Below are 24,092 nucleotides of genomic sequence, written 5' to 3'. Positions count from 1 at the left end.
ATTATTAAAGTGGCATTATTAAAGTGACAAGTGTTCCATTTATTAAAGTGGCCAATGATTTGAAGTCTGTATGTAGGCAGCTGTCACGATCGTCGTAATAATTGGACCAAGGCGCAGCGTGAGTAGCGTTCCACATCTTTATTATAATGTGAAACTTAGCAAAATACAAAAAACAATAAATGAACAAACGAACCGTGAAGAGAGTGAAGTGCAAATAGGCACCTACACAAAAACAAGATCCCACAAACACAGGTGGGAAAAATAACTACTTAAACATGATCCCCAATTAGAGACAACGATTACCAGCTGCCTCTAATTGGGAATCATACAAATCACCAACATAGAAATAATAGCCTAGAACCCCACATAGAAATAATAAACTAGAATACCCCCCAGTCACACCCTGACCTACTTCACCATAGAGAAACAATGGCTCTCTATGGTCAGGGCGTGACAGTACCCCCCCCCCCCCCCCCCAAAGGTGCTGACTCCGACCGCAAAACCTGAAACCAAATAGGGAGGGTGGGGGGGTGATTAGTGTCGGTGGTGGCTCTGGTGCGGGACGAAGTACCCGCTCATCCTGCGGATCCGCCAGCATCGGGGGCGGCTCTGGTGCGGGACGAAGAACCCGCTCATCCCGCGGATCCAGCCATGGACCCAGGCTGAACACTGTGCCTGGACTGGATCTCGATGCCGAGGAAGGCTCCTGCCATGGAGCGGGACTGGACACCGGCCCTGGCCTGGACATCGGTGCAGAGGAAGACTCCTGCCATAGAACGGGACTGGACGCCGTGTCTGGACTGGGCATCGGCGCCGAGGAAGACTCCGGCCATGGAGCAGGACTGGACGCCGTGCTTGGACTGGGCATCGGCGCAGGGGAAGGCTCCGGCCTTGGAGCAGGACTGGAGGCCGTATCTGGACTGAGCACCGGCACAGAAGAAGACTCCGGCCATGGAGCAGGACTGGACGCCTTGCCTGGAAGCTCCGGACCGTTGACCCCCGCTGAAGGTTCTGGACCGTTGACCGTCTCAGGAGGTTCCGGGTTGTGGACCGTCTCAGGAGGTTCCGGGCTGTGGACCGTCTCAGGAGGTTCCGGACTGTGGACAGTCTCAGGAGGTTCCGGACTGTGGACCGTCCCAGGAGGTTCCGGACTGTGGACCGTCTCTGGAGGTTCCGGACTGTGGACCGTCATTGGAGGTTCCGGACTGTGGACCGTCATTGGAGGTTCCGGACTGTGGACCATCGTTGGAGGTTCCGGACTGTGAAACTTCGCCGGAAGCTCGGGACTGGAAACTGTCGCCGGAAGCTCTGGACTGGGAACTGTCGCCGGAAGCTCTGGACTGGGGACCATCTCCGGAAGCTCTGGACTGGGGACCATCTCCGGAAGCTCTGGACTGGTAACAGTCGCCGGAAGCTCTGGACTGGTAACAGTCGCCGGAAGCTCTGGACTGTGAAGGCGCACTGGAGGCCTGGTGCGTGGAGCTGGCACAGGACGCACTGGGCTGTGGAGGCGCACTGGAGACCTGGTGCGTAGAACCGGCATCAATGATACCGGTTCGATGACACACCTCGCACGGCAAGTGCGTGGAGCTGGCACAGGACGCACTGGGCTGTGGAGGCACACTGGAGACCTGGTGCGTAGAACCGGCATCAATGGTACTGTTTCGATGACACACTTCGCACGGTGAGTGCGAGGAGCTGGCACAAGACGTACTGGGCTGTGGAGGCACACTGGAGACCTTGGTGCGTAGAACCGGCATCAATGGTACCGGTTCAATGACAACACCTCGCACAGTGAGTGCGAGGAGCTGGCACAGGACGCACCGGACTGGGGACATGCATTTCTGGGTGAGTGCGAGGAGGGGACACAGGACGTACCGGACTGGGGAGGCGCACTGGAGGCCTGATGCGTGGGACCGGCACAAGTTGCACCGGACTAGTGACACATTCCTCCAAACGACAGCGTTGCCGCATACTCTTAGCCAACTCCATTCTCCAGTATCCCTCCTCGCACTGTTCCATTGACTCCCAGGTGGGCTCTGGTACTCTCTTTGGGTCGACCGACCACCTCTCTATCTCCTCCCAGGTTGTCACTGGCTCATTCCCCGGCTCCGCCGACCACCCCATGTGCCCACCACCCAAAAAAGATTTGGGCTGTCTTTTGGGCTGTCTTTGTGGCCGCGAACCCCGGCGTCGTCGCTGTCCTCCCTTCTCTCCATTCGTCTGTCGCCAAGGAAGGCGATCATGTCCTTCCAGGATTTCCTCCCAAGTCCAGGATCCCTTCCCATCCAATATCTCCTCCCAAGTCCAGGATTCTCTCGCCTCCTGGACATGCTGCTTGGTCCTGTTGTGGTGGGATCTTCTGTCACGATCGTCGTAATAATTGGACCAAGGCGCAGCGTGAGTAGCGTTCCACATCTTTATTATAATGTGAAACTTAGCAAAATACAAAAAACAATAAATGAACAAACGAACCGTGAAGAGAGTGAAGTGCAAATAGGCACCTACACAAAAACAAGATCCCACAAACACAGGTGGGAAAAATAACTACTTAAACATGATCCCCAATTAGAGACAACGATTACCAGCTGCCTCTAATTGGGAATCATACAAATCACCAACATAGAAATAATAGCCTAGAACCCCACATAGAAATAATAAACTAGAATACCCCCCAGTCACACCCTGACCTACTTCACCATAGAGAAACAATGGCTCTCTATGGTCAGGGCGTGACAGCAGCAGCCTCTCTGTGTTAGTGATGGCTGTTTAACAGTCTGATGGCCTTGAGATAGAAGCTGTTTTTCAGTCTCTCGGTCCCAGCTTTGATGCACCTGTACTGACCTCGCCTTCTGGATGGTAGCTTGGTGAATAGGCAGTGGCTCGGGTGGTTGTTGTCCTTGATGATCTTTTTGGCCTTCCTGTGATATTCGGGTGCAATAGGTGTCCTGGAGGGCAGGTAGTTTGCCCCCGGTGATGCGTTGTGCAGACCGCACCACCCTCTGGAGAGCTCTGCCATTGTGAGTGGTGCAGTTGCCGTACCAGGCGGTGATACAGCCCGACAGGATGCTCTCAATTGTGCATCTGTAAAAGTTTGTGAGGGTTTTAGGTGACAAGCCACATTTCTTAATCCTCCTGATATTGCGCCTTCTTTACCACAGTCTGTGTGGGTGGACTATTTCAGTTTCTCAGTGATGTGTACACCGAGGAACTTAAAACTTTCCACCTTCTCCACTGCAGTCCCGTTGATGTGGACAGGGAGGTGCTCCCTCTGCTGTTTCCTGAAGTCCACGATCATCTACTTTGTTTTGTTGACGTTGAGTGAGAGGTTATTTTCCTGACTCCACACTCCGAAAGCCCTCACCTCCTCCCTCTAGGCTGTCTCGTCATTGTTGGTACTCAAGCCTACTACTGTTGTGTTGTCTGAAAACTTGACACAGAGCTGTTGCACATTTATCTCAATATGTTATGGCAGACGTCACTATGTGGGACTAAGCAGAGGTGTAAGCCTTCAACCCATGCCATTCATCAGTATTATTAAGCCATAAGAAACCTTCCTTAGGGATGGTCCACCTCAAGGTGTCATAAAAAAATGCACCCCCCTTCCCCAAAGTTAAAATAATCCCCTTGTACTGTAAAATAAATTGAACACCCTCCCCCCTCATAGAATGAACTCAAAATAATGTTTACGACCACAAATAACAATAACTCTAGTGACCCTGTGTTTATAAATGTGGATATCGACATTGCCACTTCAGCATGCTTTTGTGGCACAGTCGATGCCACGCAGGGCTACAAGCCAGAAGGTTCAGAAGGTTGAGGGTTCCGCGACCACCACAGACGAGCTCACTCTCTGTCACGCCCTGACCTTAGAGATCCTTTTATGTCTCTATTTTGGTTGGTCAGGGCGTGAGTTGGGGTGGGCATTCTATGTCCTTTTTTCTATGTTTGGTATTTCTTTGTTTCGGCCGGGTATGGCTCTCAATCAGGGACAGCTGTATATCGTTGTTGCTGATGGGGAGCCATACTTAGGCAGCTTGTTTTCCTTTGGGTTTTGTGGGTGGTTATTTTCTGTTTAGTGTTTTGCACCTGACGGAACTGTTCGGTTGTTCTTTTGTTTGCTTGTCGCATTAGTGTTCAGTTTTAACATTAAAATGACGAACACTTACCACGCTGCATTTTGGTCTGATTTCTCTTCCCCTTCATCCGAGGACGACGAAGACCGTTACACACTACGATCAGAGCCGGCTGCAGACAATGATCAGCTAAGGGGCAATCAGATTTTCTACATTTTGAGGCTTTTTATAATTTATCAAATACATGCAACAACTTTTCCAACAACAGGTTTCTGTGCCAATGCACCACACAATCAGTAAACAAAGATACTGACTTCGGGCACTTCAATATCATGGTTTCCGTTTTCAACACCACCATAAATAGACTATGTCAATCTCGACAAATAGAAAATACATCCCTTCCTTTCCTTGTAGGCTTACCCAGTATCGAAGGCTTTGCTTGACAATCTCCGAATGTCATTCAAATTTTTGGTGTTTTGTAACAGATGTCTCTTTCCATTCATCAATTAATTGGGTGCTGCACAGTTTGATTGATTTTATTTGTCAGTTAAAAATAAATATATATAATTTTTTTAAGTGACCAGGATTGCACAATACATTTTGGGACCTATTTCCATTGTGATCCCTATTTTAAACATAAATATATACACAATTACATAGATACAGACACATTACAGCGATAGATGAAAAATGCTCAACCTCAGATGAGTATGAGGGGGGAGTTTAAGTACAGTTCTTAAGAGCGTGTTTGGCTGGTAGCTTATTCTTTAGACGTTTGGGGCTGCTGGTGAACCATGATGTGCAGGCATAATCAAAGTGACACTGCACTAGCACACTTGCCAGAGTCTTTAGGGTGTATGTGGAGTGGGTCTTGACTATGCTCTGGCTGTTCTCCAGACAGCGGTAATGCTGGAACATGTCCCAGGCACAATTGGTGGCCAATTCACCTCCCTCAGAACAAGTGAAGATATCCAGGTTCCTACTGTAATGGGAATTTTAATGTTTGTGCTTTTCTTATAACTAATTTCTGTGTTCTATTCATGTGCTGTTCTATAAACCAATATCTGTGTTCATTCAAGTGGCTGACTGAACGAATCCTCACTATCAGTAGCTGCAATTTGCCAATACCCCCAGACCTTGTTTTGAGAACGAAAGATATCTTTGTTTCAAGGTCTCAGCTTAGAGAAGAAGCCTCGTGAGATATTGGTCTGTTATGAACCAGTATTGGTCGGTCACATGGATGAAATAAAATGGTAATGTGAATGAATTATGCTAAATCATGCAAATATAACTTGTCCGTGTACAGCCAACTGCTGGGACTGCCCAGGCAGAACTACTGATTGACATGTGTACTATGGTGCATTGACTTGGTTGGAACCTCTCCATGGCACTGACAAATAAAGGGTGATTCATTTCCAAAACACTACAATGGGGTATCAGCGCAATCTATAGAGAGCACAGAAAGATACTGTACAGAAGGCTGAATCTTAAATCCTTGTAGCTCTAATTTTTATTCAAGTGTCATCAATACATCATTACCCAAAATTCTCAGTTGTGTCTAGGTGTGGGTGTGTGGGAACTAACAGAGTCAATGAGTGTGTATGGGGACTGGACATCACTGAGTGCAGAGTAGAAGGGCAAGCTTAGACGAACAGTGTAGTCCATCCTATACAGCCAGATCATTTTTACTCGTCATTCACTGTGTATTTATTCCTTGTGTCACTATTTCAACGTTTTTTGTTTTTGTTTACTCTGCATTGTTGGAAAAGGACCCATAAGTAAACATTTCACTGTTAGTCTATACCTGTTGTTTACGAAGCATGTGACAAATAAAATGTGATTTGATCCCTGCCTCAAAACACTAGTTTGGGAGCACCAAATATCTGAGAGAGAGAATGAGAAAGAGAGGGGGATGCCACAAATCGCTGCACTAAATCACGCACAAGAAAAGTGTGTGCAAACAAAACACAGGCATGTAATAAAGGGTGTAAACAGGCTTAGAGTAGACTCATATACACAAAACGTATATATCCTACACTACACACACTCACTTGCATATACAGACCCATTACTCACTCTCTCACGCGCAACAAACATACACAGAGAGAGAGACTAGGTGTGTGTTTACAGTGATCCAGGGTGGAGGAATAGCATCTGGTTGTGGTCATCAGGCAGGGTGTTGGCACAGTGACCATTTGTTGAGATCACACTAGGATGCATCACTATCATCAACAACTCCTCCCACTGGTCCGGTAACTAAACCAACACAACAGCTACATAGACATTGGAGTTTGATACCCCTGGTCAGGACTCCACTGAGGAAGGTGGAGGGATACATATGTGCTGAGTTGTGTAAGGCACAAGATGAGTTAGGGAACACCAAAAGCCATGGAAGAAAGTTATATCAAGGTCAAAGGTGACTCACAGGTCCAAACTTGGCGTCTTCTGCCTCGTAGGGGTAGTGGTCCAGGGCCATGAAGTAGAAGCCTGATTCCACCTTGTCCGATATATGTTCTCTACACACACACAACAACTGCAGTGATGATATCAGGAAATAACCCTTTATTTGACACCCATGTCATAATACATCATAACATCTGACATAACTTGTCATAACACTATCATGACCCACATATTTACACCTGTTGTGACATATATTGCGTTATTTTATGGCTGTTTATGACACCTACACAAAAGTGGCAAAACCCACATTTATTCAAATTCATTTTTTCCCTCCCAAGGAGTTTCCTTTCATTTGAAAGTTTGTTTCTTAAATCCTTTTAAAAACGAATAAAAATGTTTCTCGTCCAGGAGTCTACGCAGACAGTGCACCATAGCCAATCAGAGCTAGAATAGGCCTTTATGCAAATAAGCCATTTGCCACACGGGCCTGCCATCATTCACTTCTAACCTTACTGGGTGTCTACAGGCTGTTGGGGCATCATCATGACTTTAGATCATTAGAACGCATTCGCCAAAAGCCACAAAATACACCCGAATGGATTTGTGCAAATAAGTTAATACCACGGGAGTTGTCTTACATTTGGGAACTTTACAGTCCTATTGATGAAACAACCATGAAAAGGTATCCTCTCTCTTACTCAGTTATGCACATCAACAACAACAAGGTCAACAACTAATGCTAGCGAGAGCAAGATGAGCTAAAATCTAATGAAGGAACATTAGATAAACCTTCTCAAACTTTTTCAGGTAGTTTGGCTTTCAAAATTGCACTGATAAACGATGGGGGAATTGAAGCCTACTTGTCCCAACCAAGCACCCAAGCAAACTGGGTTAAAGTTGGTTGCTTGCTAGCTAGCTACTTCCAGAAACAAATTAGAGAACTCACTCTGACCATTTCACTCACCCTAGCAGAGCTGGTTAGGTTGTTTACATGTTATCTAGAGCGCTTGTGAAAAACAATTTTTTGGCCGTTGTTTGCTGACACTGGTCATATTAAGCGGGTGTTGCACGTTCATAAATTCATCTGTTATTCTGCGCTCTGGCAGACTCAGACAAGAGTGCTCTGAAATCGGAGTAGATAGCCAGAGTGAATTTGCAAACTGGATAAAAGTTGTTCCAAGTTCTTGCTAGCTAACCAAATGACACCTGCATCTCTAGCTGTGTATAGCCACTGAAAAACGATATGAGGGTAAAAAGTCAGTGACCCACCTACTCCAATGACATGACATTCTCCTAGCAGCTAGCTAGCTAGCTAGCTATCTAGCTAAGGTTAGGCTCTGTGTTTTTAGCATGCTACATAAATAGATGCGGTAGCCTATTAGCCACGTTATGACTGACTTGTGATCATTGCCCTTGCTAATTTGATAGTATTGATATTCACAGCCCTAGTTACCGTAATTTCCGGACTATTAAGCGCACCTGAATATAAGCCGCACCCACTGATTTAAAAAATATATATATATTTTGAACATAAATAAGCCGCACATGTCTTTAAAACCTCTTGAGCATCTGATCCCGTTAGCGGGATCAAAATCCAGCGAAAAATCATATCGCCAATTAGCATTAAAAAATTATCATAATTTTTTACAAAAATAAAAAATATATATTTTTTTTTTTTATAGATACACCTCTCCTGAATCGACCCACGTCGTCCGATTTCAAAAAGGTTTTACAGGAAAAGCAAATCATTAGATTATATTAGATGAGTCCATCGTAAAAAGCAGCTTCATAGCCATTTTCCGACCAACCACTTCCATCACATATTATCAATAAACAGCTAAATGTAGCACTAACCTTTTACAAACTTCATCAGATGGCACCCCTAGGACATCATGTTATACAATGCATGCATTCTTTTGTTCAATAAAGGTCATATTTATATATAAAAACAGCATTTTACATCTCTGTCTGACGTTGACTACCTAATTTCCCCTCAAAAGCGTCCCGGTAAACAATGCTACGTTTCAATAAATTGCTATACTATAACGATTTTTTAAATGTATATTGTCAATCTAACATTTATAGATGAATATCTCTTGAGAACACCCGTCATACCAGATTTTAAATTAACTTTACTGGGTAATCACACTTTGCGATAAAAGGAGATGCGATACTCAGAAAATCAGCTAATATACAGTGCTCGGCGCCATCTTGGACGCAACAGTATGAACCATCTCATCTTCAATAATATTGTCAATAATCGCCTACCTTTAGTTGTCTTCATCAGAAAGCATCCCAGGTCCACAACAGATGTATTTTCGGTCAAAAAGTCCATACTTCACGTTCCATTAGCCTGATGTTGGTAGCGCGTCCTATGGCTCTCTCCAAACGCAGCTCTGCACTTCATAATGAAAGCAATCCTCGCGCATGTAGGTTCGTTCAAACATGTCAAACGTTGTATAAAATAAATGTTCAGGGCCTCTAACACCAAGAGAGCCAATAAGATTCGAGGGGGATGATTTCATTGCCTTTAAAACCGTTTCCAAAGGTGGGGGCAGACATGGCCGCCGGCGTCATAATGGTGATGGCCCATCCCCTGTGACCAATTTCAAACTCCTGTCATTCACTGAGTTTTGACTCTATAAGGCTCAAACCACTGTGAAAGGACTGGCGACATCTAGTGGAAGCAATAGGAAGTGCCAAAATATTCCTAAACCCCTGTGTTTTTCAATGGGATAGGTTTAAAGTCAATACAACACATCAGGTATCCACTTCCTGTCAGAAAATGTCTCAGGGTTTTGCCTGCCAAATGAGTTCTGTTATACTCACAGACACCATTCAAACAGTTTTAGAAACTTTAGAGTGTTTTCTATCCATATATAATAAGTATATGCATGCCCTATCTTCTGAGTTTGATTAGTAGGCCGTTGAAAATGGGAACGATTTTTTTTCAAAATGCGCTGTGGCGCCCCCTATCCTAGGGTATCCTCAAGAGGTTTTAAGCCGCAGGTGCCTACCGGTACATTGAAACAAATGAACTGTACACAGGCTTTAACGAAACACGGCTTGTAACAAAAATAAATAGGCATAAACGAAACACGGCTTGTAACAAAAATAAATAGGCTTTAACGAAACACGGCTTGTAAAAAAAAAAAAAAATTGCAGTAAGCTTTAGTTGTCTTTTTGCACTGAGTCAATTCCTCACGCTGCTGTTTCCAACGTCTTATCATTGACTCATTAAGACCAAGCTCCCGTGCAGCAGCTCTATTTCCTTTTCCAACAGCAGGTCATTCGCCTTCAACTTGAAAGCTGCATCATATGCATTTCTCCGTGTCTTTGCCATGACCGTAATCAGAATGATGGGAAGTTTGAGAGCGCTCGATTTAATCTAAACAGTAAACAAAAAAGTTGTTTGACCTTAACCCGTTCGGCAATTTCATTGGTCTAATGAAAGCTTCATGCCGCCAAAAAACTGAGCACGTCACAGAATGTGTTTTTTTGGAGAAGAAAAAATTGAAAGCGGGAAAAATCCATATATTAGCCGCGTCATTGTTTAAGCCGCGGGGTTCAAAGCGTGGGAAAAAAGTTGCGGCTTATAGTCCGGAATTTACGGTACATTTGTATGTTTTTGTCCAAAATATTGAATAAATGAAACTGAAACTTTGCATCCCGAATTGAGGCAGGAAACAACGTACCACGCCAGCTTTGATTTACAACCTGATAACAATATTTTTTGGACTACCAAGAAATGTATTGGTGAATTATATTAATCATGCCAGTACAAAAAAATGTATGAAATGTATGCATTCACTACTGTAAGTCGCTCTGGATAAGAGCGTCTGCTAAATGACAAAAATGTAAATGTAATGCCTTGAACTGCATCCATCTATTCTGCCAACAACGCCTTTGTGTACGTCATGGAATGTTGAGTGAAATATAGCACATTTTTTAAAGTTGGTTTTGTAGCATAAACTGTCAACGTGATATTGTTTGCAGTTTGTTCAGATCTTCAGAGTAGTTAAAATGCTGTCAGTTCCACTTTTAAAAAATACACTTTATGACACTGTCAAGAAGCATTATGCCCATCATAATCATATAAACCAGATAGCCCTATCACGTACATGCCCTTATATCAGTCATCAGTCAAAAAGAGGGTGTCTTATCCTGCTCCTGAAATCTGCTCCTGCATTCATCCCAGTCATCAGCAACAGAGCATTGGGGTAGGTTCATGTCTGACATCAATGTGTGCGCAATTACAATGATAATTTGTAAAATGGACACCTAGGCTATGGTGTAATGGAATGTTTTGCCTTGTGTGGTGGTTTTGTGGGTTTTGACACTCTTATGTAGGTGTCATAAAAAGCCATAAAATAACACAATATATGTCACAACAGGTCTAGATATATGTGTCCTGACAGTGTTATGACCATATTATAACAGGTTATGTCAGCTGTTATGACATATTATGACATGTTATGACCGTGTCATAACATGTTATCGCACTGTGTGTCAAGTAAAGTGTTACTGGAAATGCCATAGACAGAGTACAATTGGAGTTTAAAAAAAAATGATATGTTAGTGTTGCATTCAAGGTAACAGTCCATTTAAAGACTGCTGCTGTTTCAAAAGAAGCAACTATAGATAATCAATTAGTCAAATAAGTAATAACCTACTATGTTGGACTAATTCAAGCTGTACCAACACCAGTATTGAACAGCCTGCTGTCATTTCATTCCCAACCCTCATTGTGGAGAGCAATCGTCCTATAGGTTTTCACTTCATCCCTTACCTACTTCTACACATGAAGTATAGAACCATCCTCTGTATAGAACCATCTTTCAACCAAATAGACAGCAGTTGGTCAAAGTCAATAACATGTCATCCTCTCTACATGACAAATGTCCAAATAACAATGCCTCCACACAGCGTCAAAACAATTAGAGGAACTCTCAGTACCACTAATGACTAAGTAACGGGGTGATTGATAGAAGTCATGGTTACCCGCAGGAATTCCCCAGAGTGCTGTGCATAGAGGAGAGCCAAGGTCCTTGGAACACAGTGGACTCTTGTATCTCCTGTCTCTGTCAGCTAAGCATAGAACAACTTCCCCAGCACATAGTGAAAGTGAGCCTGCATGGAGAGAGGGATTAAGAGAGAGATGGTTAGAGGTCATTCTCTTTTATTGTAACTGAGTAAAATTAATTACATCTGTATTTCAAATAGACTGTATCTCAAAAAAATGCAGTTAGCGGTTTACAATATTGGCTATTTAGTTTGGCATTTGATCTCTTTAGGCTCCCCCTGAGACCCATCTCATCCCCAGAGAGGGCCTTCCCTGCCTGTTCTCACCCTACCTCTCCCTCCCCCGCCACTCCCTCTCAGTTATGCTGGTCTTCCAAGTCCTCCTTCTCTACTGAACCCTCATTAACTTACCTAGCTAGCGACAATGCTCTTGGTTAAACCAAAGACACTGGTAACTTTTATATGTGGTTAAATGTTAACGTTAGCTAGCTTTGCAGTGGCAGTTAGCCTAATGGTTACAGCGTTGGGCCAGAACTGAAATGTTCCTGGATCGAATCCCTGAGCTGACAAGGTAAAAATCTGTCATTCTTCCTCTGAACAAGGCAGTTAACCCACTGTTCCCCAGTAGGCCATCATTATTGTAAATAAGAATTTGTTCTTAACTTACTTGCCTAGTTCAATTTTTATCGTCAGCCATCATCCCTACTTCACCATCAAAGTCGGTTTCCACTAGATATCACAGCTACAAAGTCAAAATTTGTCTGTATCATGAAAATTAATGAAAACAAAAATTTGCTTTAGGTGATCATTTAAGATCAGGGTTAGGAATAAGGTTAGCAGTGTGGTTAAGGTTAGGGTTCAGTAAAGACATTGTAGAAAGAGGCAGGGTTTAGCCATAATAATTATTACTTTGTGGCTGTGTTAACTAGTGATGGTCATGTTCACTGGCTATAATTTTTCACCTGTAATTAAATGATAGTAAAATATTGCAATTGCGAGTCTACAACTCAATGTTTGCTAGCTTAATTATTTTTCATCTTGCTCGACAGTGCCATCTCACATGCAATGGACTTTAGAGGTTGATTTGACGCCACATTATTGTTCCACGTGATTATTATCAAAGCGTACAGGATCCACGAGTCACTCATGCCACTCACCCTCATTCCTGGCATTCCAGCCGAGCATTCCCCCCACCTCCACAGGCCTGGGGTTGCTGCTGGCTCTGCTCTGACCACAAAATTCCTGGCTCACTTGGTTCCTCCTCTTCAAAACCATATAAGGAACTCTCTCATTCATGTTAATCACATTATTATTAGTAAGTGTGGTTTCCCAGTAAAGGGAAAAGAGATTGGAGATATTCTCTTCACTCAGCATTATGGGTAAAGACCAAAATAAACTGTCTTGGTCTGACAAGCACATTCAATAAGATGCATGCAAAACTGGACATGTGATATGATTGGAAATAGACACTGATGTCATGTGCTAGAAATTCTTGGCTAATGATGCCATGTGTTGATATGATAGGCTAGATGTCAGAATTCAATAAATATGAAATACATTCATCAGTCACTATAGGAATTCAATGATGTGATGGCAACCCAGATTTTATTTCTGGCTTCACAAAGGTTCAGATCATGTATAACGTAGTTGCTTGTCGTGTGGATCTCCATACAACCCCCTGGGGGCCCCCGGTTATGACTGGTTTGGAGTCACCCTGCCTGTTATAAAGGCAGAGCAGCTGCTCCCCCCTCCCGTGCAGCCAAAGATGTAATCTCTCCCTGTGTGGAGAGCTAAGCTGAGCCACTGCACTGTACTGAAACCTGACCTAATGCTTACAGTGAACAGCTGTCCATGCTTAGGCCAAGTTACACCAGGAAAGCATAGTTATACATAACTTGGTGAGGTATACCCGAAACTGGGTGATATTTTTAACAACGGTGGAGTCTCACTTCCCTGATTGCAGCTGCATAGGATCTCATGTAGGTGAGATGCCCAGAAATGTCAGGTATTATTTTGCTTAATAAAACATTTACACACCCTGGTAATATTGTGAGTATAGTGGAGGTGGTTCTCTTGTCAATAATTCAGGGGAGGTGTAACTGAACACCATTACTGTGAGTGATGAGAGGGAATCCCAAGCGCTCTGTGAGTCGTGTGTGTGTGTGTGTGTGTGTGTGTGTGTGTGTGTGTGTGTGTGTGTGTGTGTGTGTGTGTGTGTGTGTGTGTGTGTGTGTGGTGTGTGGTGGCGTGTGTGTGTGTGTATGTGTGTGTGTGTGTGTGTGTGTGCGCACGCAGGGGAGCCCCCTCCCTCTCTGCCTGTTTCTGCAGCAGACCTCACCCATCCGCCAGCCAATGACAGCAGGATGAGATCTTCTCTTACTGGGAACTAACGTCATCGTGGATGCCTGAAGTGTGTGTGTTTATTTATGTGTGTGTGCATATGCGGGGGCTTGCGTGTGTGCGTCTGTGTGCCTGTGAGTACAGTGTCTTCAGCTACTGTCTTTCCGATGAAAGAGTAGAGGCTGATAACTGAAGAAAAGATCATGGAGCTCACTTCAGCCTTAAACTAACCCCTAAGACAGCCTCATTCTAGCTGGTAAATGTGGGACACAAACAGTCTGCTGTTTGCACGATATTATGGAATTTGTGAGTCAATTAAATAACCAATTAATCAAAGTTATCAATCAGTCCTCCTCACCTTTCCCTCACTTATGGAAATACCCGGATGCAATTATTAATATATTGCAATTAAAATGCACCCAAAGTATTACGATATCTACAATGGCATGGGGTTTGAAATTATCATACGAAAACCAACTCCAGCATGCGTCCTAGAGGACTTTTACCAGGTGTCAAGGTAAGACACAAATGCAGACTGTGTGAAGTAACAATTTTTATTGTAACAGGGGCAGGGAAACGACAGGTCAAGGCAGGCAGGGGTCGATAATCCAGAGTAGGAGCAAAGGTACCAGATGGCAGGCAGGCTCAGGGTTAGGGATAGGAAGAGTGGTCAGGCAGGCGCGTACAGGGTCAGGACAGGCAAGGGTCAAAAACCTGGAGGACGAGAAAAAGAGAGACTGGGAAAAGACAGGACCTGACAGGACAAATGCTTGTAAGCTTGACAAACAAGACGAACTGGCCCAGACAGAAAACACAGGTATAAATCCACAGAGGATAATTAGGGAAGATGGGCGACACCTGGGGGAGTGGAGACAAGCACAAAGACAGGTGAAACAGATCAGGGCGTGACAGTACCCCCCCCCCCCCCCCCCCCCCCCCCCCCAGGGGTGCCACCTGGCGTTCCACCTGGGCGGATACCTGGTTGACTGGTGTGCCGGCGGTGAAAGTCGGCGATGAGGGCCGGGTCCAAGATGTCTTTAGCGGGGACCCAGCACCTCTCCTCCGGACCATAACCCTCCCAGTCAGTCAGGTACTAAACCCCTGCCTCATGGTCGAACCCTCAAGAGGCGTCTCATCATGTACGCTGGCTGGCCATCGATGACACGGGGGAGGGATGGGCCTAGAAACAGAAGACACAGGAAAGGTCGGAAAAATATGGAGGGTTCGTGGTAACAGAGGACGAACAGCAGAGGGGCTAATGATCTTGGAGCGGGGGGAAAGGTCTCGGCCTCCAGGGGTGTAGCCATGGCACTATAGCGGTGTGCCAGCGCCTCAGGCTTGACCTTCTTGGATACCGGTCGGTGCTGCGGAAGCGAAGTGGCCCGGGCCTTGCTGAACCCCTCCCGGAGGTCCTGGTACTCTGCGGAGTAGAGACCCATCCAGCGCTCTAACAGCCATGGGAATGGAGAGGAGTTGAGTGGGGATGCCCAACTCGGACGCCAGGGTAACGTCCATGAGACTCACATCGGCACTCGAGGTGATGAGTACCTGGAGAGACTTAGACTGGTTGCCCCACAGCAGGGTGGCATGGAGAGAGGGGCGAGTAAGGGGAGAAGTACAATTATCTTTAAGACCCACCAGTATACTCACTCCAACGAATGAGCTAGGTCTCTTGAAGGGACAGGTAGACACAAAATGACTGGCAGTACCGCAATACAGACAACTCTGGGTCTCAAGTCTGTGTACGCGTTCGGCTGGAGCTGCATCGGCTCGGGAAGAGGTGAATCGGCAGTCTCCGGAGGCTCTTGGAGGGACTCGGGTAAGCTCGGATCCGTTGGTAGTTCTTGGGCTGCCAGCTCATCCTTTACCTCCTCCGATTATCCATGCAGGAATATGTCGAACAGCGCTTCCGGGTTCCAGGTACCCTCCGCTGCTGGTGTGTGGGAAATCCACCATATAGTCTGCCACACTGAGGGTCCCCTGCCAATAGCTGGAGTCCTTTCCAGGCAGCCTCTCTCCCGGACACCGGAACCTCGAAAAACTTTCTCAGACAGCGGATTGTTGCTCCCACACCGCCGTGGCCCAGGCGAGTGCCCTCCCGGACATCAGTGTTATAATGTACGCTATCTTCGAGCGGTCTGAGGGGAACGAAGAAGGCTGCAGCCTGAAAACAAGGGAGCACTGGGAGAGAAAGGCCCGGCAGGTTCTGGAATCTCCATCGTAGCGTTCCAGGGGAGGTAAGAGGGGATCCTGGGAAACCGTGGTGACGCCGCTGCTACCAGCTGGGTTACAGAGGGGCAGGGAGGTTACTGTCATGGTAGGCTGCCTAGTAGGCAACTCCCGGAATTGCTCCCGCAATGCGTCCAAGGCTAGGTCGTGACGTTCGTCCACAGCCTTGAACCCTTCCATCAGACCGCAAAGCAACTCCTCCTGCCTACCAATGGTGGATCCTTGGAGGAGATGGCATTGCGGAGCTGGTCCAAGTCTTCTGGGTCAGTCATGGCCAGTTCGTACTATCAGGTATCAAGGTAAGACCCAAGTGCAGACTGTGTGAAATAACAATGTTTATTGTAACAACAGGGGCAGGGAAATGACAGGTCAAGGCAGGCAGGGGTCGATAATTCAGAGTAGGAGCAAAGGTCCCGGACGGCAGGCAGATTCAGGGTCAGGGTAGGCAGAGGTCAATAATCCAGAGGTGGGGCAAAGGTACAGGATGGCAGGCAGGCTTAGTGTCAGGGACAGGCAAAGTGGTCAGGCAGGCAGGTACAGGGTCAGGACAGGCAAGGGTCAAAAACCAGGAGGACGAGAAAAAGAGAGGCTGGAAAAAATCAGAGCTGACAGGACAAACGCTGGTAAGCTTGACAAACAAGACGAACTGACCCAGACATACAGAAAACGCAGGTATAAATACCCAGAGGATAATTGGGGAAGATGGGTGACACCTGGGGGTGACACCTGGGGGGCGACACAAGGACAGGTGAAATCTATCCTTCTAGAATTTATCCTGCTTGCCCTCTGAGAAATCTTCAAATTCCAGCCTAGCTCTGCATCTCCTCAAACGTGACTCCTTGGACTGTGACTGCCTTCCTCCCTCCCTGTCTGCCTGCCTGTTATTATGGGGGATGGGCAGCAGTGCCAATTGTCAGCCTGTGATTTAGGGCCCGATTCAATCAGCTCAGCTTTCACCGACATCCATGTAGCTGATGTTTTGACTGTGTCGGAGGTGGAACTGCGTTAGAGCTGTCAAATCCACAAGCGGCTCCCAGCATTATACCTAAAGTGGACATTGCCATTGGCTGCACAGAGTTGCATTAAGAGAAATCCCATGCAGCCTTGTTTACAAGTTCGAACACTAAGATGTGCGATGTAATCTAATGTACACTTCGATTAGGCTGATAGAAATCCTCATTATTTGGTTGAATGATTTTCAATTTCGAGGTCATTATTTATTTTCTTTTTTTATTCGAAGATTTTATTTTATATTTTATAAACAATACAAAACATACACATACAAACGACTACATCATACAAACATCACTACATCACACCTGCCTAGACCCACTAGCCCCCACCAATATCTCCAGCGTCCTTATCACTTTCTGCCACATGGCCTCAAACTGCACCATTCTGTTTCTCTCCATCGCCCACACTCTTTAAATTTTTAGACAATAAAGAATTTTGCCTTTCCATTGCATGAACGACAGAAGATTGTCTGATTTCCAGTTTTTGAGTATACATTTTTTTTAAGATAATTGATGAGAAGAGTATTGTTCAACCCATCGGGTATCTACTGCACCCTCATCTGTCATGCCTTGAAATATACAGGAAGACGAATTAAAAGTAAATTTACATTGCAGTACCTCTGACGTCCATCTTTCCAACTCCGCCCATAACTTTTCAATTTTGTAACATTCCTAGAAGGCATTGATTATTGAGTCATTAGTAGTTTTTCACTTTAGACATGACTCTGCCGTTGGGCTGTAGAATTTGTGGATTTTGTCTCTTGTATAATAAATAATAATAACGTTTCATTATTTCTATATAGCCTAAACTTTATCGTTTTGAACTTCTAGCGCGGGTGGGACAAGTGTGGCTGGCTTCGTGACAATAGCGCTGGGAAGTTCATCTCTTATTACTGACTCTTGATCTTTTCGACTCATTCAGTCAAAAGAACGAATCTTTCGACTCATTTCATTTGAGTCAGTAATGCCCAGAGTATGCAGGTACGGCAAATGATGATCCAAAAACTATTGGATCTGTCATTTGTGACTGAGACTTGTAAACGTGTGCTTTAAATAATGTACATGATTTATAGGCATATAAATAAGATTATTTTTCGCTACATTTGAAGCGAGGTCTAGATGTGACCACAACCGGACTAGATGGTGAGGGTGATAAGCTCAATGTTGTTTGAGAACTGTAGCCCCTCAAACAATTAGTTCTCGAGTTTGAGTTTGTTTACCACAGGCTGTGTATGTTTGGTCCTACAAAGCTGTGTCCATCATAACATTCAATTATCAATTGTAATCATTCTTGCACCATCCGATCAACTGTAAGCTCTAAACGTATTTTTTTCTCTATGCTCATGATCTATTTTCCTGCTCCCATTATGACAGACAGTTGGTGGTCGGAGCACGTCTCTGAGGCTGGAGAAGCTGAGCCAGAGGAGCCGGTATTAATCCTGCTGTAGGACTCATTGCGGCCAGCACTATCAGGTCAAACGAACAACTAAAATGAACGAGTCACTCAGAAAAACGAATCATGACTCACAAATCGGTAAAGAACGAATCGTTCGCAAACTGCACATCAGTGCGTCACAACAACAGCAGCTGCTCACTGATTTTACAGCTCCAACGCAATTCCACCTCAGACACTGCCAAAACATCAGCTATGCGGGTGTTGGCTATTGCCGGTTAACACTTGATCTGATTGAATGTAGGCCTAAGTCCTTATTATGTAGCGGTGGTGTAGGGGTGGTAGTGGTGGGTGCCCTAGGGCTCTCTCTCTCTCTCTCTCTCTCTCTCTCTCTCTCTCTCTCTCCTTCCTCTCTCTCTCTCTCTCTCTCTCTGTCTATCTATCTATCCCTTCCTCTCTCTCCTTCTCTCTCACTCTCTAGCTCTCTCTCACTCACTTACTCTCTCATGCCCAGCCTGAGTGCATGGGAACATGAATGGGGCAAGTCGTTTAGGATAACTAACGATCTGCCTGTGTAGAATTTCATGACATAGGATTTAGCACATGGAGAATGATTTAGATGTTTAATGTAGTTTCTTTTTCAACAGCAAAATTATAGAGCTTGAATTGATTTGAACAAAGTTAGCCTGAACAAGCACATTTTCATTACACTGTCAGCATATACTGTACACTGAGTATACCAAATATTACAGTTGTGTCAAGTTGGCTGGATGTCCTTTGGGTGGGAGACGCTTCTTGACACAGATGGGAAACTGTTGAGCGTTTAACCTGTCTCCTCCCCCTTAATCTACACTGATTGAAGTGACATCAATAAGGTATCATATCTTTCACCTGGATTCGTCTGGTCAGTCTATGTCATGGAAAGAGCAGGTGTTCCTAATGTTGTGTACACTCAGTGTATATACCTTACACCATTGTTGTAAAACCCTTCATGGTTCTGTCTGCTTTATCTTTGTTATTTCAGAACTCTTCACCACGTAGACACACGTAGGGCCATGAATGTGAATGATGAGAACGTTCAGCAGGAATTAAAGTCCGTGTCTGCGTCATCATTCTGCTCAAAACCAGAAGCATCTGCGTCACCACCCCTCAGACTGGGAGGCCCTGGCATTTCCCTGTGATTCAGGTATGTTTTATAACCAAACAGAGTGGCTGTTCCCATGTCTGATGTGCCTCCTTCTGCAGCACCACAGAGTCAACCAGTGGGGCTGTTCCACAGTGTAGCCAACTCTCTCCCTCCGCACCCTCTGTACTGCATCAGCACCACGCACTCTGACGAAAGCAGCTCTCATCCTCTTATCTCTCATCCTCTCTCCACACGAGTCCCGTGGCTACAGGCAGGCAGGGTTGCTACATGCCCCTCTGTTCATTCTCCCCAAACGATAGTAGTTTTTTTGCAGGGTGTTGTTGTGATGAGCTGTAGCCCTAAGTCTGCAGTAACCTCAACATGCACTGAGTGCAGCAAAATCACACATAATCAGCCTCTCTTTGTCACAGTGGAAATGCCTATTTTTTCCACACATCCTCATCGAGCGAGCACACACAACAGAGAGTCACGACTCTTTCATCTCTCTCACTGGATGCTTTCTGCAGACTGTGTTCTCTCACTCAGAAAAAAGATTGACATCTTGCCAGTTCTAGGATTTTAAAATAGTATTTTCTGACAGCATATTCTCAGACTGGATTCTTTCACTTAAAGGGATTCTCCAGTACTTTTGCATACTTTTTAACCAGTAGTTCTGAAACTAGCACCCAGGAGCCAAAAGTGGTCCCCATAAATTGCGCACTACATCACATATGTGTAGATATGTGCACCACGTCATTGCTCTCTCTCTCGCTCTGTTGCATGTGATTCTTGCTAGTTGTCACTCAGATGGTGAGGTGCTGAATCTCATTGGTTGGAACTCAATTGCTAGAGGCCTGGCCCACATGGGGGGAAATGTAGGGAAAATTGCACAGCATCGCTTACAGAAAACAGCTGCTTTCAAACTAGGTATTTTGTGGCTAATTAAGACAGTAATTCTGCTAATAGATTATGCAAGTTTAAACTACACATTGACACATGCAGCCCAAAGTAGGAGGTTTAAAAAGTACTTATTAGTTGCCAAAATACTGGAGCATGTCTTTAATCGAAGTTGCTTTATTGTAACTGCCTTTGAACGCAGTCCCCATCTAGTTGGTAACCTTGACTGAGGGGCAGATCATTGAATAAGTATCACTCTGCATGCCGTGCCATGTGAAGCTGTGCTGTGCACATCTTCAGTGCCTTCAGAAAGTATTCATACCCCTTGACTTATTACACATTTTGTCTACACACTACAAACTACACATAATGACAAAATGAAAACATGTTTCTAGACATTTTAAAAACGTATTTAAAATGAAATACCCCATTTACATAAGTGTTCATAACCTTGAGTCAATACATGTTAGAATTACCTTTGGCAGTGATTACAGCTGTGAGACTTTCTGGGTAAGTCTTTTTTTTTTTGCGAGGCACACCTGGATTGTACAATATTTGTCATGAAGAGGGCATGACAAAACCTTTTCCACTTCAGGAGACTGAAAAGATTCGGCATGGGTCCCCAGATCCTCAAAAAGTTCTACAGCTGCTCCATCGAGAGCATCCTGACTGGTTGCATCACCGCCTGGAATGGTAACTGCTCGGCATCTAAGGCGCTACAGTGGGTAGTGCGTACGGCCCAGTACATCACTGGGGCCAAGCTTCCTGCCATGCAGGACCTGTATAATAGGCGGTGTTAGAGGAAAGCCCATAAAATTGGCAGAGACTCCAGTCACGCAAGTTTTAGACTGTTTTCTCTGCTACCACACGGCAAGCGGTACCGGAGCGCCAAGTCTAGGACCAAAAGGCTCTTTAACAGCTTCTACCCCCAAGCCATTAGACTGCTGAACAATGAATCAAGTGGCCACCAGACTATTTACATTGACCCCCCCCCCCCCCCCCCTCCATTTGTTTTGTTTTGTTTTGTACACTGCTGCTACTCACTGTTTAATATCTATGCATAGTCACTTCACCCCTACCTACAGTGCATGTACAAATTGCCTCAACTAACCTGTACCCCACACATTGACTCCTGTATATACCCTTGTTATTGTTATTTTATTGTTATTCTTCTTTTACTTTAGTTTACTTAGTACATCTTTTCTTAACTCTTCTTGAACTGCACTGTTGGTTAAGGGCTTGTAAGTAAGCATTTCACAGTAAGGTCTTCAGTTGTTGTATTCAGCGCATGTGACAAATACATTTTGATTTGATATTTGCCCATTATTCTTTTCCAAAATTATTCAAGCTCTGTCAAATTGGTTGTTGATCGTTGCTAGACAACCATTTTTAATTCTTGCCATAGAATTTCATGCAGATTTAAGTCAAAACTGTAACTCGGCCACTCAGGAACACTCACTGTATTCTTGGTAAGTAACTCCAGTGTAGACTTAGCCTTGTGTTTTCGGTTATTGTCCTGATGAAAAGTGAATTTATCTCCCAGTTTCTGGTGGAAAGCAGACTGAACCAGGTTTTCCTCTGTGCTTAGCTCCATTCCATGTCTTTTTTATCCTGAAAAACTCTGCAGTCCTTAATGATTACAAGCATACCCATAACATGATGCAACCACCACTATGTTGAAAATATGGAGAGTGGTACTCAGTTATGTGTTGTATTGGATTTCCCCCAAACATAATACTTTGTATTCAGGGCAAAAAGTTAATTTCTTTGCCAATTTCTTTGCAGTATTACTTTAGTGCCATGTTGCAAATAGGATGCATGTTGTGGATTTAAAAAAATGTTGTATAGGCTTCCTTCTTTCCACTCTGTCAATTACAGTAGGTTAGTATTGCGTAATAACTACAATGTTGTTGATCCATCCTCAGTTTTCTCCTATCACAGCCATTAAACTCTGTAACTGTTTTAAAGTTACCGTTTCCTTCCTCCCCGGCAATTGAGTTTGCAAGGATGCCTGTATCTTTGTAGTGACTGGGTGTATTGATACACCATCCCATGTGTAATTAATAACTTATTTTTACCCATCTACCAATAGGTGCCCTACTTTGCGAGGCATTGGAAAAAATCCCAGGTCTTTGTGGTTGAATCTGCGTTTGAAATTCACTGCTCGACTGAGGGACCTTACAAACAATTCTATGTGTGAGGTACAGAGATGAGGTAGTCATTGAAAAATCATGTCCATGCAACTTATTGTGACTTGCTAAGCACATTTTTACTCCTGAACCTATTTAGGCTTGCCATAACAAAGGGGTTGAATACTTATTGACTCGAGACATTTCAGTTTTTCATCAATTTCGAAAAACAGGACAGACAGGACAGACAGGACAGGACAGACAGGACAGACAGGATAGAGAGGACAGACAGGACAGACAGGACAGGACAGACAGGACAGGATTTAAAACAAGAGAAATAGGAGGATCAGATCAGCACTAACCAAACAGCACAGGATGTTCCCATGATGCTGCCTCTCTCCGGTCCCGCGTGACTCCTGGGGTCATGGAGGACTTTCATGGCTGGGCCTTCTGGCCATTTGTGTGAATTCCTAATGAAGCAGGGTTGGGAAGTGCTTCCTGTTGGGTCTGAGGGAGGGAGGGAGAACTGCAGATCTGTCCTGTGGGGCGAGGAGAGAGATAGGAAGTGTGGCATCCTCTGCTGACCTCTGGGCTCCCAGCTGAAGGTCAGAACTGAGAGCAGAGAACTATGTACATCTCTACAGAGGCTAGATAGAAAGGAGATGTAATAGAATGGAAAGAAATAACCAATCATGCCAGAGGCAAAGATGTGATGTGGTCACTGAAGTCTGTCATAATCCTGTGTATGATTAACATCATCTTCATATCAATGGTTAACTTGCAGTAGCAACAACGAGGCTTTATTAACTCACCTACGTTTACGATGAATAAAATAATAATTGATTCACACATAAGCAAAGCATTCAAGTTTTCTCTGACTGACATACAGGTCAAGGTGTGTGTGTGTGTGTGTGTGTGTGTGTGTGTGTGTGTGTGTGTGTGTGTGTGTGTGTGTGTGTGTGTGTGTGTTGGAGTGTCAGTGTAGTATTTCTGAGTGTATTTGTGTGTATTCATGTGTGATTTCTTCTCCTTCTAGGGGTATGCAATCACATTCACATGTCTGACACCTAACTGCCCAAACAGCATGGCTCAATCCTGCAGGACAGGAGCATCGGAGAGAAACAGGGTGGATTCACTACATTGTCTTCATCTATCTATGGCCATTTTGACTGAATACTTAACTTGATGTTTGATGTGTTTCCAAAAGACAGATCAGATGAGCCCTTTGCCCGACTTGAACCCAAGTCATGTGGCCCATGGCTGACGTGAGCTGAAGTGCTTTAATCAAAGGTGTGTTTTCACTGGATACCTTCCCCCTCTGTCTGTCTCTTCTCTTTAATCCGTCCCAGCAGCTGACAGTGGAGCAGCAGACTCGTTTCTCTCTCGTCCTGGCTCTTAATATGCTTCAGCTGCTGTGTGATAATGGACACACTCCCCAGTGTGGACTTCCTCTGTCACACCACT

The sequence above is a fragment of the Salmo salar genome, chromosome 15, assembly GCF_965601325.2.
Source record: "Salmo salar chromosome 15, fSalSal1, whole genome shotgun sequence".
In the NCBI taxonomy this organism is placed as follows: domain Eukaryota; kingdom Metazoa; phylum Chordata; class Actinopteri; order Salmoniformes; family Salmonidae; genus Salmo; species Salmo salar.
Note: the sequence above shows the minus strand (reverse complement) of the source record.